Below are 18,041 nucleotides of genomic sequence, written 5' to 3'. Positions count from 1 at the left end.
TGGGGTAATAGATGGGAGGGAGTTGGGGGCAGGGTAAAAAAGTTTAAAGGATTAAGAAGTACAAATTAGTAGTTACAAAATAGTCATGGGGATATAAAGTAAAGCAGAGGGAATATAGCCAATAATATGGCAATAACTATGTATAGTGCCAGGTGGGTAATAGACTAATCAGGGGGATCATTTCTTAAATTGTATAAATGTCTAACCACTATGCTGTACAGCTGAAATTAATATATAATAGTATTGAATGTCCAAATAAATAAATACAGTGTAAGAAAAAGAAATTTTTGTTGTGTTAAGCCATTCCTATTTCAGATTTTGTCTGTTTCATCAGTTAGCAGTTACTTTATGTAAGTAATACACTATTGTTAGGCTCATTTAAATATTTAAATGACAACGCTAATAGTAGCACATATATTCTTGTTATAAAAAAACACTAACAGATAAATCACAATCTTCCCATTTATAACATTTTTTCAAAATTAAGCCCCCTTTTCAAAAGTAACCACAATTATCAATCTGGCATGTGTCATTTTGAAGCTGATTCAAGGCTTTTTTATATGTTGATGTGCTATAAAAATATATTGAGGTTTGAACACACATAGGCATCAATGTACATATTGTTCTTGACTTGTTATTGTAACTTAATGAAGTGAATGCAGTGTGTTTCTATGATAGCACATATAGACCCACCTCACTTTTTAAAACTGTTGTCATCAGAAAAAGTCGCAGCCAGCCCCTGTGGTCTTAGCCAACTTTAGCATGAAACCAACCTGTAGATCTGTAAGAACTAATGTTGCTGTTTTAAGATGCTGAGTTTTGTGGCTCTTTGTTAGACAGCAGAAGTTTACTAAGGAGTACATTAAGAGCTAGCAGTGGTTATAAGCAATTCATATTTTATTTTTTTATGTTCTTTGTTTTCCACAGGAAGCACACATTATCATATAAACTCTCCTTGAAGACCTCATTCTCTCCTGTGGCTTCAACCACTGTCTGGATGCTGATATCTCTCAACTCAAAATTTCCAGCCTTTCTATACATCATGTCTTGTGAGACATGTCCTATAAGTAAACACCCTTTGATACAGGGATCTTGATTGCTTAAAGGCCTTGCCTAATTACCTCCTCTACTGTGATGTTCTAGCAAGAATTCTATAAGACACATCCACTTAGATATCTGTCAAGTACTTCAGGTGAAGTTTGCCCCAAATCTAAGCTCATAATTTTATCCTCACTCTCCTGCTCCTCCTCTTCTCTTTCCCCTTATGGGAGCACCACCACCATACTCTGTTACTCATTCCAGAAAGCTGGGAATCAGCATTCATCCCCTACACCTCCCTCAGATATTCAGTCATTCACTGAGATCCAGCATCTCTCTCTATGTCTTAGTAACCTATCACCAAATTAATGCTGCCTAATAAGCCACCCCAAAACTTAATGGCAGCCAACAAAAAATATATTCTCATAATCACAGATATGTGAAGTTTTTGGACAACTCTGCTTTAGGCTGTGGTTCTGCAGGTTCGTTTAAGGTCTACTCCACATGTGTTCATTCTACAGCCCAGGCTGAAGGGACAGCAACTTCCTAAGGGTTGGTTTTTCTCCTGGCAGATCACTGGAGCCTAAGAGGGCCAAGCCAAATAATGCAAGTACTTGCTGAAGCTCTGCTCACAGCGTATCCTCTAACATTATATTGGCCAAAGCAAGTCACATGTCAAGCCTAACATGAAAGTGGTATGGAAGTACATGCTGCCCAACATGAACCCATAGGATGGGTGTATATATGTAATATTATTGAAGGAAATGAAGAATTGAAACCAATTATTCAACCTACCACAACCAGATAATATTGCTCAAATTCATTCCATCCTTGACATCCTACTGTTAATGCCTTATTTGTTTCTCTTAATTTCTCCTCACATTAGTGAATAACCTCAACTATTACCTGTGATTCTGTTCTTCCCCCGATCCAATGCGTTCTTCACACACATTAGACTCATCTTTATATAACACAAGTTAGATTGTTACTCTCATGCTTAAAATTGCTAACTGTGAATCACAACAATATACATGGTCATTTTCATGTTATATAAAACTACTCTTGCCCTGGCTCTAGCCTCCTTTCCATAGTTCTTAACCCATACACCATCTGGTCATAATGAAATACTTGCCATTCACTAAACAACTGTGAAAGAGAATTCTGCACTTGGGAGATCACACTGCTAGTGCCTAAAAATGTCTGGCATACAGTTGATGCTAAAAATAAATGTTTGAAAAAATAAATAAATAAATAAATAAATGTTTGCTAAAATAATAATTATAAAAGACGTTAGACCAGGCAATATTATATTTTAGCTTACTAGACTTTGCTCATCTAATACATTAATTTAGGTAACAAATTGTTTGAATAGCTTGGCCTCTGAGCCATTTCTGAAACCTTTAAAAAATGTCATTTTTCTTACATGGCTTTTGTTATCTGTATGTCTCAACTTTTCTCGTGTAGTTTTCTTTATCTTATTTCTAATATCATGTATAATCTACCATGTTTCCCTGAAAATGAGACCTAGCCAGACAATCAGTGCTAATACGTCTTTTGGAGCAAAAAATTATAATGTAATATAATATAATATAATACAATACAATATAATATGATATAATACAATACCAGGTCTTATATTAAGTTTTGCTCCAAAAGACACATTAGAGCTGAATGTCTGGCTAGGTCTTGTTTTCGGGAAAACACTGTACACTCAGGTTATTATCCTGAAAATCTCATCTCAGATGACCTGTTAAATTAGAAGAAAATCAAAGAAAATGAAAATGGGTGTTTGTATCATCACATAATAATGAATATATCTACTTTGTGAAAGAAAAAAAATTTAGAAAACCCCAAAACAACTTTGGGAACCAACTAGACATTAGGCAATTTATAGAGCTGGAAACAAAGCAGTACAATAAACCAGTATATCTGTGGCTATGGTTTAGCACAGTAGAGTGGAAAGAACATTAGTTTTGGAGACAGTCTGGGCTCTGTATACCAGCTTTGACATTTCTGTTTATTTAGTAAACAGTTTGGAGGTACCTACTATATGCCAGTCAACATACTAGTGGATACCAAAATGAACAAAACACATTCTTACAGTTTAATGGGAAAGTTGAGTGTGGTAGAAATTATTATTGTCCAATTTCATGTTCTCTACTTTGTGCAAATAGGAAAATTTTACTTCCCTTCCCCTTTAAAGTTAGATTTTGCCATGTGACTTGCTTTGTTCAAATGAAATATGAATATATGTCACTTCCATGAGGAGGCATTTAATTGTCAGCACTCAATTCTCCAACCCCAATTCCTTCAACTGTAGCAATCATGGAAATACATGCTGAGATAGCAACATCATAAGCTATTAGAACTACTGTCAGCATAGATCCCTGAGTAACTACCATGAGCAGTACCTTCCTGCTGATCTGCTTTGGGTACATAGTGTCTTTGAAACCTCTAATATTTGGGGGATGTTTGTTACAACAATGTAAGCTATACTAACCTGACATATACAATAGGTATAGAATAAGTAATGACAAGTAGATGCTTATAATCAAAGGGGGGCACAGGGTACCATTGAAGTTAATGACAGAAGGAATGATCATTGTATAGTGGTTAACAATGACTTTCCTGAGGAAATAATATTAAACTGTGGGATGGATGATATAATAGTTAATCAAGTAAAGAATGTTAAATGGACAAGTACGGCCCATCTTCTAAGGCTGAGGATTAAAATGATCTAACATATCAACTATGTCTTGTTAAACACTGATATTATAGTAAAGACTTAATAAATGTTAGTTCCTTTTTCTCATAATCTCCTAATTGGTTCCTGCCAAAATAAGTCTTTGTTATTCACTAGACATGTCCTAGACTTTTGTCCATCCTTCTCAAACTCTTCCAGTAGCAACCTTTGCCTTGGATAAGAAGAGAATGCTGTATCCTTTAATCGCCTACAGTAAAATAATCCACCTCTACCAATAGCTGAAAACTGTCCCTAAATAATTTTATACTGCTCCTTTGCAAGGCCTGTCAGGCAGACTGTCAAACAGTCTCCTTGAATCACTACAGGTACTTCAAACACAATATGTCAAAACAGAACTTATGGGCTCTCTCCAAAATCAGTCTCCTTGACAGAGAGAAAAAAACTGAGGGTTGCTAGATGGGAGGGGGAGTGGGGATAAGGGAAAGGTGAGGGGATTAGAAATCACAATCGGTAACCACGAGATTGCCACGGGGATACAAAAGTCAATTTGGGGAATGTAATCAATAATGTTGTGAAGATTTTGTAGGGTATCTGATGGACACTTGTCCCATTAGGGAGACCATCTCAGGGATGATGTAGATGCCTGATCACTGCACTGTACAGCTGAAGCTGAACAACAATGAATGTCAACTACAATTTTATATATATACACACACACACAAACACAGTCACACACACAGTTACAAGAAGCGGAGTACAGCATTAGGAATAGAGACAGTGGAAATGTAATGGCTGTGTGCGATGTCAGAGGGGTAGTGGATGGGGGGACGGGGGTTGTCACTGTGTGAGGGATAGAAATGATAAACGTCTAACTAGTATATTGTTTTATGCACTTGAAACTAATAAAAAAATGTTTAAAAAAAATCAGTGTCCTTGAGGCCTCATTTCAGTAAATGGCTCTACGATCTACCTTGTTGCTAATGTCAGAAACCTAGGCATCATCCCTCTTCCTCATTACCCTTCCAAACTATAACCATGAATTGAGGCCTATTGATTTTATTGTTAAATATTAGTTAAAATTTTCCCATTCTCTTAATTTTTTGCTAAACTGCCCTCACCATCATCTCTCTCTTTGGTTTCTTCATTTGCCTTTTAACTACTGAATTTCCCTGCATTTGCTGTTATGCACCCTTTCCAATCCTTCCTTCCTCGAGCTTTAAGACCTGCACTACAGCATTATCTTTGTGATTCAATTTCGAGCTTCATTTTCATGAACTTTAAATGATGGTTTAGATGGTCCTTGATATATTTTCCAATTATCCCTTTCTGATTTTGTCCTTTAAAACTTTGTGTTTTTTCAGAATACTATAGAAATCTTCCAGAATTCTACTTAGAGAATTTTGAAATCCAGAAGTAGATTGAATGTCTGGAGGATTTGGTTAGAAAAGGAAAGCATCAGCATCGTTTCTCAACTTAACACAGCCAGGTGGCAGTGTTGCTTCTTGGAAGATAGTCATCAGAGGTTTGTAGGTTTGGAACTGAGATAAGGGCTTCACCTTTGGCATTTATTTTATTATTCTGTTGAGTTCAATCTACCTGCACCTTATTTCTCCCCAGTAATGACACTGGAGCAGCAACATATGCCTGATTCCTTACTTTTTTTTCAAGTATGTTTATTTTTTTTTAACACACCTCTGATTCCCTGGATGAAAAATATTTGCCTGAAAGAAAGATCATATGAGGAAGAATTAAAATACAGTTCCTGGCTGTCTTTCCTATGGAAAGACTCATTATCAGGGAAGCAACTGTAGTGTCATTGCAACAGTTTCTATGAAAACTGATTTGAAACCTACAGCAAAAGAATACTTTAAAGCAATTTAGTCCAATCCATGTGACTACAAGGCAATTAGTGAAATCTAGATTAATCAGAAACTGGCTAGGCAGCAGGGTGATTTGACTAACAGCCTGGGAAAGTACAAAATAACTGGGTAATGAGGTGGATCCGAGTATAATGTGCAAGATTGCTCCTGGGATTATACAGAAATCCATTATTTAGACAGATGCTATATCTTGTGGACTAGAGATCTTTAAAACTGGAAATATTGTGTCTTTCCCATGTCATTCTGCTTCATGCCCCCATGGACCAAGTATCGAAGGGCAGCCTTAGAGAGGGAAGTATTTTAGGAAACTTTGCAGGTCCAATCTGATATCTGTCATCAAAGGTGGAGGATATGTTCTGTGTTACTCTAGGGGTTTATCACATATCTTATCTGACCCCCATAAAAAATAAGCCCTGTCTCAAGTAGGAAGAACAGTTATCACTCTCAGTTTTTCATAGGTGATGAACTTGAAGCTCCAACATGAGAAATGTTAGATTTGAATGCAGTTACCAGCAGCACGTAAAGACAAGTTTTATTTCATTACTGATGTCTATGGTAGTTGCCAGTTTCCATACCCAAGCTGAAGCTGAAAAATTCTCTCTTTAATTTTGCTCAGGCACAGTAGAAAACTTCATGCACACATTATTGGGCAAGTCATCAGTTTCATGGATGACATGAGCACATTTTTGTCCAGGTGAAGTTCTCAGAAATAAATAAGTGCAAACAGCATCCACTACTTATTAAAAATAAGAAGTTTCACTCTAACAAGAGTTAGCTTTACGTGGGAGGGAAATAGGTGTCTGCGTACGTGGCAAGATTCAGGAAGCATCTGAGTGTCTTCTTGCTCTACCCTGATACCAATGCAAATAGATCTCTGTCCTTCCTATTGCTATTCTCCCAGGTGAATGCATACACGTGGCCAAAGTGAGACGGTGTTGTCCTTATCGCACAGTATGGAGACGCTACACCAAATGAATGGATGGGACACTTGGCAAAAGGAAAGATAAAGAGACAGAAAACAAATTTCTAGGCTTTCAGACTTGAAGCATAAGCAGAGCCTAGTTCAACTTCCCTGGGAGGAATTAGAGAGTAGAAAAAAATCAACAACAATAACAATGAAAATAATTCCTTAAGAACTGCAAGGCATGAGATGGCTGGTTAGCTCAGTTAGAGTGGTTAGAGTGCATGCTCTTAACAACAGGGTTGCTGGGTTCGATTCCCACATGGGCCAGTGAGCTGCACCCTCCACAACTAGATTGAAAACAATGACTTGATTTGGAGCTGATGGGTCCTGAAAAAAACACACTGTTACCCAATAAAATTAAAATAAATAAAAAAAAGAACTACAAGGCATCATGCTGGTGACATTGATGGTGACATGAGGCATAGATATAAGAATAACACTGTTCTGCCCTCAAGGAGTTTTTACACTTTATCCTGAGAGGTAACACGTGTGCATAAAACCCACAACTAACTGTCCAAGGCAGTACACGTGTGAAATGGCTGAGCTCAGAGCAGAGACATACTTGAGCACAGTAATACAAGAGAATGCTTTTTGCCTCTTTTTCCTTAATGTTTATTTTGTGATTTGGGAGCATGTCATGCGGGGTGTCATGAGGGGTCTCTGGTCCCGCTCCCCGCATAAGAACGCAGGATATGGGATATGGTGAGGCCAAAAAGGAACACTCATGGAGCCATAGATAGGGGAGTCATACCACTATATTCTCGCTGGCAGCTGGGTTGGAGACATAGGAAGCAGAAGCCACAAGATGTGCAATCCGTCGTCTGGTTCTCTGGCTGCCAACCAACCCCACTTGCTAACTGCAGTCCACTTGCTAACCGTACTTGCTAGCCTCAATCCGCAGTCTGCTTCTCTGCCAACCCACCAACCTGCCGGCATAGCCATGGCAGTTGTATTAGTGGCTAATGGCTAACTGGTTACAGCTGATAGCCAACTAGTTACAGCTGTTGGCCATCTAATAACCGAGCCAGCACCTTTCCACATGATGCCAAGAGACTGGAAACTGCTCTTCTGGCTCTGTCCCCATAGAGCACATGAGAATTTTTCTGAGGGTTAGAATTTAATGTTTCAGAAGAGGATAGCTAGATAAAAGTTGAAAGGTGTTATTTATTTTTTTAAACCAAAACAAAGATATAAAGATTATCTGACTCCCCTCTCATTTCTTCAATCCTAACTGTAAACCACATAATTCAATCAGCAAGAATTGATTGAATGGGTAAGATGCCCTGTATTTGTGTATCGTATGAAGTTATAAAACACATGCATGTTTATATTTTCCATGGATCCTCATAATTTCTATACAAAGGTAAGTGTGGCAGAGATTGCTCTGATAATTTATGGATGAGACCCCTGCACATACTGTCAAGTCAAAAACAGACCTGATCACACTGATGCTCAGTGGATGGTTCTGCCATCAAAGGCCCTTGCTCCAGGAGGGATGGAGACATAAGTCATACACATGAGAAAAAATAAAGCCATAGGGAGATTTAAAAAAATTAAAAGGCACTTGACTATGAAACAGACTTTTGTTTATGACCAAATGCTGCTGTTTACACCAAGTGAACCTAGAGAAGTTACTCGACTTCTTGGAATCATATTTTTTCATCCATAAAACTAGGCAATAGCTTGCTTCAAGGGGTTGCTCAGAAGTTCAAGTCAAATTCGTATGTAGATAAGCTTTACACACAGTAAAGTTGTACATGAATGTGTGGCAACAAAAGGAAAACAAGAATGAAAAAGTATGAAATGTTAAATGATTAGTAAAATAACAGTAATAAACATGCATTGATTACTTACTATTTCCAAAAACTGTGATAAGTGACATGTATATATCACTTTACACATATATATAGTTTTAGAAATTTTATATACTTTCATATATAAATATATAAATGCATATATTTTTACAATACAGATGTTTATAGTTTATATATAGAACATATAGAATTTTTATATTTATTATATATAATATATAAATACATAGAATTTTAGTTAATTTTCACAAGAACTTTTGAAGTAGGCATTATTATTCCATTTTACAGATGGGGAAAACTGAGGTTTAAAGAGGTTCAATCAGTTGTCCAAGTTTACATACTAATAGATAGCAGGGCCTGTATTCAAACTGAGACATTTTTACTTGCAAGTCTCTATGCTTTTTCATGCATCTTTGCCTCCCTTTAAAACATACTAAAATTGTCAAAGTAGTTTGGGGGAAACTAGACATAGTCGTGGACAATCAGGAGCCTACATTTAATCCCAACTCTATCTTATCCAGTTAACTTATTTTGTTTAGTCACGTAGATGTTATGTTTTCAGGTCAATAAATTGAAAATGTTGATCTAGGTAATTTCTAGGATTGCTTCTAGCTCATGAGTGACCGACTTGTCTCAGTTTCCTTGGGATTGTCTGAGTTTTAGCACTGAAAGTTTCATGTCCCAGGAAATCCCTCAGTCCTGGGGTTCCTGCTAACATTCTACGATTCCATATTAGGGGAAAGCTTTGTGGAAGAGGTCAAGCATGAGCTAAACCCTGATGTATTTAAATAGGCAAAAAAATGAAGAATTCCAATCAAAATAAAATGTAAAACTAACAATGTACAGAGATAGTTATTAGCAAGCCACACAGACAAAGGATGTAGGAGATAACATGGAAAACAAAGGCAGCATAGGGCCATGTTATGGAGATTTAAACATCAGAGTTTAGACTCCATGTGAATCTCAATGAAGAGTCTAGATCTAAGGATTCTTTGTAAGAACAGTAACGATAATCACAAACTTGTTGAGTGCTTACTGTATATCAGGCACTATACTAAGCCCTTAACATGTATTATCACTTTTAATTCTCCCCATAAGCCTATACAGCAGTATAATTATTAACTCCATTTCAACGATGAAAAAGGTAAGGATTACAGAGTTTAAAGGAACTGCTAAATGTTACACTGTTAGTATGCAGCAGGGCTGAGATTTGGACTCTGTCCAATTCAGGTCAAGCCCTTAACATTTATGCTTCAATCTCCTTGCATTTTTCTATTATGCTTGCTCAAATAATAGAGAAGTTACTCGACTTCTTGGAATCCTATTTTTTCATCCATAAAACTAGGCAATAGCTTGCTTCAAGGGGTTGCTCAGAAGTTCAAGTCACATGTCGTATGTAGATATGCTTTAGAAACAGTAAAGTTGTACATGAATGTGTGGCATTAAAAGGAAAAAAAGAATGAAAAGGTATGAAATGTTAAATGATTGGTAAAATAACAATAATAAACATGCATTGATTACTTACTATTTCCAAAAGCTGTGATAAGTGAGATTCTTATCACATACTTTTCTTATTCTTCAACACATCTATTTCTAAAAGAGTGATTTAATTTATAGAAACTTTTATTATTCCTTGAGCCAATCACAGTGCTATGGCAATTGATGACAGCATGAATTAGAGTTTTGAGTTAATATGGAAATTGGCAGTCTCATTCAGGTGGCCCTACTCCTCATTGCCTTCTGGAAGGCTCACCACCAGCCACTGCCTACCATTTGCAAATGATAGTGCCAACTTATGCTCTCTCCAGTTCTCCCAACTTCTCTATATAAAACCAAAGAGGAGATGATTTTCTTGGTTTAATGCCTGTATAAAAATTTAGGATATCATTTTATGTTTCTCTGTCTTTGGCCCAAGAAATAAAGGATAGAGAGACCAATGTATCTCCTTCTGGCTGTTGATGATAACCCATAGAATCTGGAAGATAGCTCGGTTTAGGGGATGTAATTAAGTTATAAAATGAGGCAGCATCAAAGTGAATGTAATTTAATTTTAATATTAATTTAAATATTTTTCTTCCTGGAAAAGGGACTCTGTATTCCAGTATAGATACCTCTGTTGCAGGGCCATTTCAAAGAGGAAAAAGAATGTAGAAAAGGATGCCTTTAGGAAAATACATTTCCTTTCATAATGGGAGAGTAATGTGTGAAAGGAAAAAAAATTATATGGTAACTATAATGAGGCTTAACAAATTATCATTTTTTACAATAAATGAACTGGTATTTTCCCCTATAATGATATTAGCTTAATGAAGTTAGATATTTAAAAGTAGGTTATACTTTATATTCCATAACCCTTTTAAAAAGTTAGTATATATTTATTCTTGGTTTTCTTCTTTGTATTAACCAGTCAATTATGGAGAGATGATAGTGTAAAGTAATTTTTGCTTTAAAGTCATTCTGTTCTACATTTAAGTATATCTGACACCAAAAGAAGAAAAAATAACTATACGTTAGAGCAATTTTCAAAAAAAAAAAATCTATGCCCTTATGACGAGCAGTATTATAGAAACCACTGTGAAATAATGTGCTTCAGTAACTGAATTCCATTCTACCAGTTGCATTAAATCCACATAGAAACGTTGAAGTGATGGAATTAATTTAACCATTTATGCCAAAGATGGTTATAATTAAAAGCATAATTTATCTTTGAGATTAAGCTCTGTCTTTTTATCTTAAAAGTATTAACTTAAAGAAATAGCTTCTATCACCAAACTATGTTAGGTAAAAAGTACTAAATCCAAGTGTCTCAACCATGAACTTCAGGGTGTATATTCTTTGAAATTTCTCTGAGATTTGTGGTCCCTAAGCCTCATTGACACTGTCTGCACCTCTGTCCAACACTCCCACCCCCATGGCTTCTAACCAGTCTCAGCTTAGCTTCTGTTTGGATTGCTATACAAGAGGATTTAGCTTTGGCAATTCAGCATGAGCTGCTAGCCTTCAGAATATGCCTGAACCCACTTTCTGAGATCTCCTGCCACATGGCAGGCCCACTCATCTCCCCTTATGGTTCTTCCCCCAAAGCTTCTGCCAAATCTCAGCTGCTTTTATCATCCTTTAATTTTGGAATTTATGGATTGTATTTGTTTCCTAGTTTTGCCAGAAATGTTTTTGCTGTTTTGTGAGATTTCAAAGAGAAAAAAAAAAAGAAAATGGTGAACTATGGTACTGTGATTTTCCTACTGAAGGTACCTATTTTGTCATTTAATGTGGGATGTGATGGAATGTATTGATTATCGTGGAGAAATTATTAACCAAAGTAACATAATAAATGTAATCAAATTATAGCCCTACGAAAACTGAAATGCTCTGAAATAATATTGCACTTCCAATGGTTAACTGGGAAGGGAGATCCAAGATGTCAGAGTAGATAAACACTGTGCCTCCTTCCTTCCATGAACAAATTAAAATTACGACTAAATTATACAACAATCAACCTGGAGAACCAGCTGAAGTCCGGCTGAACAGAGGTTTTATAACGAAGAATATAAAGAAGAAGCCGTTTTGAGACTGGTAGGAGGGGCAGAGATGTGGAACTGGCTAACCCCAAGCCGTGTGGTGTTTGAAAACCGGGAAGGATATCTCGGCCACAGAGGTTCTCCCCCAGAGAAGTGAGGGACTCCAGGCCCACCCCAGCCTCCCAGCCCAGAGTACCAGTGCCAAGAATAGGAGCCCCCACAACAACTAGCTGTGAAAAACAGTAGGGATTTGAACCATCTGGGTAGGACGGAAGGTGGCGGGAGACCCAGGCATCCTCTTAAAGGGCCTGCACAGAAACTATCTCACTCCCAGGGACTCACCTTGGGCTCCACCAGAGGGACAGTAACTTGGGGGACATCGAAGACATACAGGGGGCAGGCTGAATTGTGTGGCTTCACGACAAGGACTGGAGGACAGTAGGCATTTTCCCTATGAGAGATCCATCTCCCGGGCAGCCAGCAGGCTGGCGCCATCTTTCTTGTGTTCAGCCCTCCCCCTACACTTATAGCCAAATATGAATCTGATTGGTCTGGGGGTCTGCAGCTCTGCCCTGCTGACTCACTGGGATCCCACTCCAACCAACTATGGAGGCACTTCTTACAAGAGCAGCCAGCTCTGCTTGCATTGCACTCTTTAATGGAAAACTTTCAGAGTCCTACTGACCCCAGGTGGGTGGCAACTGGCCTCAGGGTACTCTGAGACTTTTGCTGAATAGCTCCAGGCTCAGAATTGGCACCAAACCAGAATTTACATTAACCTGGTAACCACAACTTTTCCCACTCTAGCAACTCCCTGCCTCACCCAATCTACATAGTGCACGAGGCTTTATCAGTGGCTGAACCTTAAGGGAGATGGCATGTGGCAGCAGGCATCTGGGTGTCCTTGCATTTTGCAGAGCTACCCCAGGCCCGGTATTGGTGGCAGATATTCTCGGTTCACAGCATGGCCTCTCCCAAGCACCTCCACAGTGAGCACAGGCAACAAACTACTGTGCATCACTTTGTAGCTCTTACCAGGTAGTCCCCAGCTAGTCACAGGCAGTGGGTGACCTGGACCTACAACAGAGCCCCTCTCAAGAGGTCCCAGAACCAATATATGGGGTCTGACAATTAAGTTAGCGAACTCATCCTAGAAAAACTGCTACATACCTCATTGCTGAATATCACTAGAGTCACTTTCAAAGTACTCCCCTTGGGAAGCTATGCACTGATGCCAGTTCCTAGTCCACTTTTCCAAGCAATTTTGGAACTCTTTTTCTGGAATGGCCATTAGAGCTGTCATCGTATTAATAGGCCTGATGTCCTGAGTTGTCATCAAAATGTCTTCTTTTCAATATTTCCTTTATCTTCAGGTAAAGAAAGAAATCATTGAGGGCCGTATCAGGTGAGTAGGGAGGGTGCTCCAATACAGTTTTTTGTTCACTGGCTAAACACTCACTCACAGACAGTGCCCTGTGAGATGGTGCATTGTGGTGAGCAAGAGCCATGAATTGTTGGCAGAAAGTTCAGGTCACCTAACTTTTTCATGCAGCCTTTTCAGCACTTCCAAATAGTAAGCTTGGTTAACTGTTTGTTCAGTTTGTACAAATTCATGATGAATAATCCCTCTGATATCAAAAAAGGTTAGCAACATTCGTTGCCACGAGTTCGCGAACTTAATTGTCAGACCTCATACTTAGCCCCACAGGCAATACAATTAGCCCCACAAGCAGCGCACACAAAGGGTGGTCTCAACAGGTAGTAGAACCTGCTCACTCAGTGGGTGAAGCCCCACACACAGCAGCCTATAAGCTTTGGATGTGGAAAAAAACCCACAGCCAATCAGCCTGAGAGCCAATCCCACCCACTGACATGCCAATAGCAACCAAGTCTCAGCTATAACAGGAGAGCATGTGCATCCCACACAAAGGACACTCCTAGAGCACCCAGTGCAGGTAACCAGTGAGACTGTGCCACTGGGCCCCACAGGGCACCTACTACATAAGGTCACCTGGCCAAGACTGGGGGAATGTAGCAAATCTACCTAATACATAGAAACAAACACAGAGAGGCAGCTAAAATGAGGAAACAAAGAAACACATATCAAATGAAAGAACAGAAGAAAACACCAGAAAAAGAACTAAACAAAATGGAGGCAAGCAACCTACTAGAGACAGAGTTCGAAACAATGGTTATAAGGATGCTCAAGAAACTTAGTGAGAGCTTCAACAAAGAGACAGCAAGCATAAAAAAGAACATAGAAACCATTTTTAAAAAAAAAAACAGTCAGAAGTAAAAAATACAGTAATTGAAATGAAGAATGCACTAGAAGGAATCCCCAGCAGACTAGATGAAGCAGAGGATTGAATCAGTGATTTGGAAGACAAGGGAGCAGAAAAACACCCAATTTGAAAGGCAAAAAGAAAAAAGAATCCAAAAAAATGAAGACAGTTTAAGAGACCTCTGGGACAACATCATGTGTAACAACATTTGCATCACAGACGTACCAGAAGGAGAAGAGAGAAAGCAAGGGATTGAGAACCTGTTGGAAAAAATAACGACTGACAACTTTCCTAACTTGACAAAGGAAATAGACATGCAAGTCGAGGAAGTGCACAGAGTCCCAAACAAGATAAGCCCAAACGGACCACAGCAAGACACATTATGATTAGAATGGCAAAGGTTGAAGACAAAACGAGAATTCTAAAAGCAGCAAGAGAAAGGCAACTAGTAACTAGTTCCCTAAGATTGTCAGCTGATTTCTCAACAGAAACTCTGCAGGCAACCAAGGGTACTCTACGCAGCAAAGCTATCATTTAGAATCAAAGGACAGATAAAGAGCTTCCCAGAAAAGAAAAGGCTAAAGGAGTTCATCATCACTAAACCAGTATCACAAGGAATGTTAGAAGGACTTATTTAAAATGGAAAGAAAAAGATCAAAATTATGAAAAATAAAATCACAATAGCTACATATCTATCAGCAACTACTTTCAATGTAAATGGATTAAATGCTTCAATTAAAAGACACAGGAGGGCTGAGTGGATTTAAAAAAAAAAAAAAAACCCTTACGTATGCTCCCTTCCAGAGACTCACTTCAGATTGAAAGACACACAGACTGAAAGTAAGGGGGTAAGAAAAGATATTTCCTGAAAATGGAAACAAACAAACAAAAAAAGCTGGGATAGCAAATACTTATACCAGAAAAAATAACTTTGAAACAAGAGACAAAGAAGACCCAGTAATCCCACTTCTGGGTATTTATCTGAAGAAACTCATAATGCTACTTTGAGGGGATTTGTGCATCTATATGTCCGTTGCAGCATTATTTACAATGGCCAAGATGTGGATGCAGTCTGGGAGTTTGTCAATGGAAGAATGGATAAAGGGGAGGTGATACATATATACAATGGGAATATTGCCTTGCCATGAAAGGGAATGGGTTCTTGCCATCTGTTGCGGCATGGATGGACTTGGAGGGAATTGTGCTGAGTGGAGTGTCAGACAGAGAAATTCAGATGCAGTGAGATTTTGCTTATATGTGGAATCTAAAGAACAAAATAAACAAACAAAACAGAAACAAACTCATAGATTTTGATTGTTGCCAGATGGGAGGGGTGCTGGGGGTGAGTAAAAAAGGGGATGGGATTAAGAAAAACAAGTTGGTTGTTACGAAATAGTCATGGGGATGTAGGGTGTAGCATAAGGAATATAGTCAATAATATTGTAATGACTATGTATGGTGCCAGATGGGTACTAGATTTATAGGGGTGATTGATGGGAGGGTGTTGGAAGCAGGGTGTAAAAGATGGAGTAAGAAGTACAAACTGGTAGTTACAAAATAGTCATAGGGATGTAAAGTAAAGCACAAGAAACATAGTCAATAATATGGTAATAGCTATGTATCATGCCAGGTAAATACTAGGCTACTCAGGGAGATGATTTCTTAAATTATACAAACGTCTAACCACTACACTGCACATCTGAAATTAATACAAAATAATATTGAATGTCAACTGTAATTGAAAAAAATTTAAAGGTGGAAAAGGTGAAGCAGAATAAGACATCCAAATTTCCATGTATAAAACAAGTAAGTAGTTGAGATGTAATGTATCAGAATAGAGAATACAGTCCATAATATTGTGATAGCGGTGTCAGGAGGTTGCTGGACTTGTCATGGTGATCACTTCTTTAGGTATATAAATGTTGACTATCTATGGTGTACCCCTGAAACTAATATAATATTGTATGTTAGCTATATTTTAATAAAAATATTTTTAAAAATAAAAATGTGGATTAACTGGGAGAAAATGTTGAGAAACACTTTATTTACTAAAACAGATATTTTTAACTAAAAAACACATATAGGCAGTTTCTTTTTTTTTTAATTTATTGGGGTGACAATTGTTAGTAAAATTACATAGATTTCAGGTGTGCAATTCTGTATCACATCATCCATAAATCACACTGTGTGTTCACCACCCAGAGTCAGCTCCCCTTCCATCACCATACATTTGATCCCCCTCATCCTCATCCCCCACCCCCCAACCCCTTTACCTTCTGGTAATCACCAAATTACGTTCCCCAGATTAATTTTCAAGCCCGTGGCCATCCTATGGTCACCAATTGACATATAGGCAGTTTCTTGAATGAGTTGATTCAGTGGGGTGAAATTATGAAATAACTACATTTTTTCCATAAAAGTGTCTTTTAAATATCCTACATCGTATCTTTCTTCCTTAGATTTCAGACCTTTTCCCACATGAGCACATCTCAAAGCTTTTTCAGTTACTCTTAGTTATGAACATTCTCAATTTCAGGCATTAAAATCTAAATCTGAAACATATACTATGCTCATGGATAGGAAGAATTAATATAGCTAAACTGTCCATACTACCTAAGGTAATCCCTATCAAACTGCCAATGACATTTTTCACAGAACTAGAACAAATAATCCTAAAATTTATATGGAACCACAAAAGACCCCCAAATAGCCATGGCAATCTTGAGAAATAAGAACAAAGTGGGAGGTATTATGCTACCTGACATCAAATCATACTACAAGACTATAGTAATCAAAACAGCATGGTATTGGCATAAAAATAGACACATAGATCAATGGAACAGAATAGAGAGCCCAGAAATAAATCCATGACTATATGGCCATTTAATCTATGACAACGGAAGCAAGAATTTACATTGGGGTAAAGACAGTCTATTTAATAAATGGTGCTAGGGAAACTGGACAGAAACATGCAAAAAAAAATGAAACTGGAACACCTTCTTACATTATATATAAGAATAAATTCAAAATGGATTAAAGACTTAAATGTAAGACCCGAAACCATAAAACTCCTAGAAGAAAATATAGGAACTGAACTCACAAACATTACCCTTAGCAATATTTTTACTGCTATATACCCTCGAGCAAGGGAACAAACTAAAAAGTTTGTTCACAGAAAAGGAAACCATCAATAAAACAAAAAGGCATCCTACTCAATGGGAGAAGATATTTGCCAATAATACAGCTGATAAGGGATTAATATCCAAAATTTATTTAAAAAAAAAAAACTCATACAACTCAACACCAAGCAACCAAACAACACAATTAAAAAATGGGCAGGGGACATTTCTCTAAAGAGGACATACACATGGCCAACAGACATGAAAAAATGCCCAACCACACGAATCATTAGAGAAATGCAAATAAAAACCACAATGAGATACCACCTCACTTGTGTCAGAATGGCTATCATCAATAAATCAACAAACAAGTGCTGGCGTGGATGTGGAGAAAAGGGAAGCCTCGTGCATTGTTGGTGGGATTGCAGATTTGTACAGCCACTATAGAAAACAAAAAATTGAAAATGGACTACCTTATGACCCAGCAAGTCCACTCCTGGGTATCTATCTAAAGGAATACAAAACACTAATTCGAAAAAATATATGCACCCTTATGTTTATTGCAGTGCTATTCACAATAGCCAAGATATGGAAACAATCGAAATGCCCATCGATAGATGATTGGATAAAGAAGGTGTGGTACATTTACACAATGGAGCATTATTCTGCCCTAAAAAAGAATGAAATCTTACCATTTGAAACAACATGGATGGACCTGGAAAATA

This window comes from Rhinolophus ferrumequinum, chromosome X, assembly GCF_004115265.2.
Source record: "Rhinolophus ferrumequinum isolate MPI-CBG mRhiFer1 chromosome X, mRhiFer1_v1.p, whole genome shotgun sequence".
Lineage (NCBI taxonomy): Eukaryota > Metazoa > Chordata > Mammalia > Chiroptera > Rhinolophidae > Rhinolophus > Rhinolophus ferrumequinum.
Note: the sequence above shows the minus strand (reverse complement) of the source record.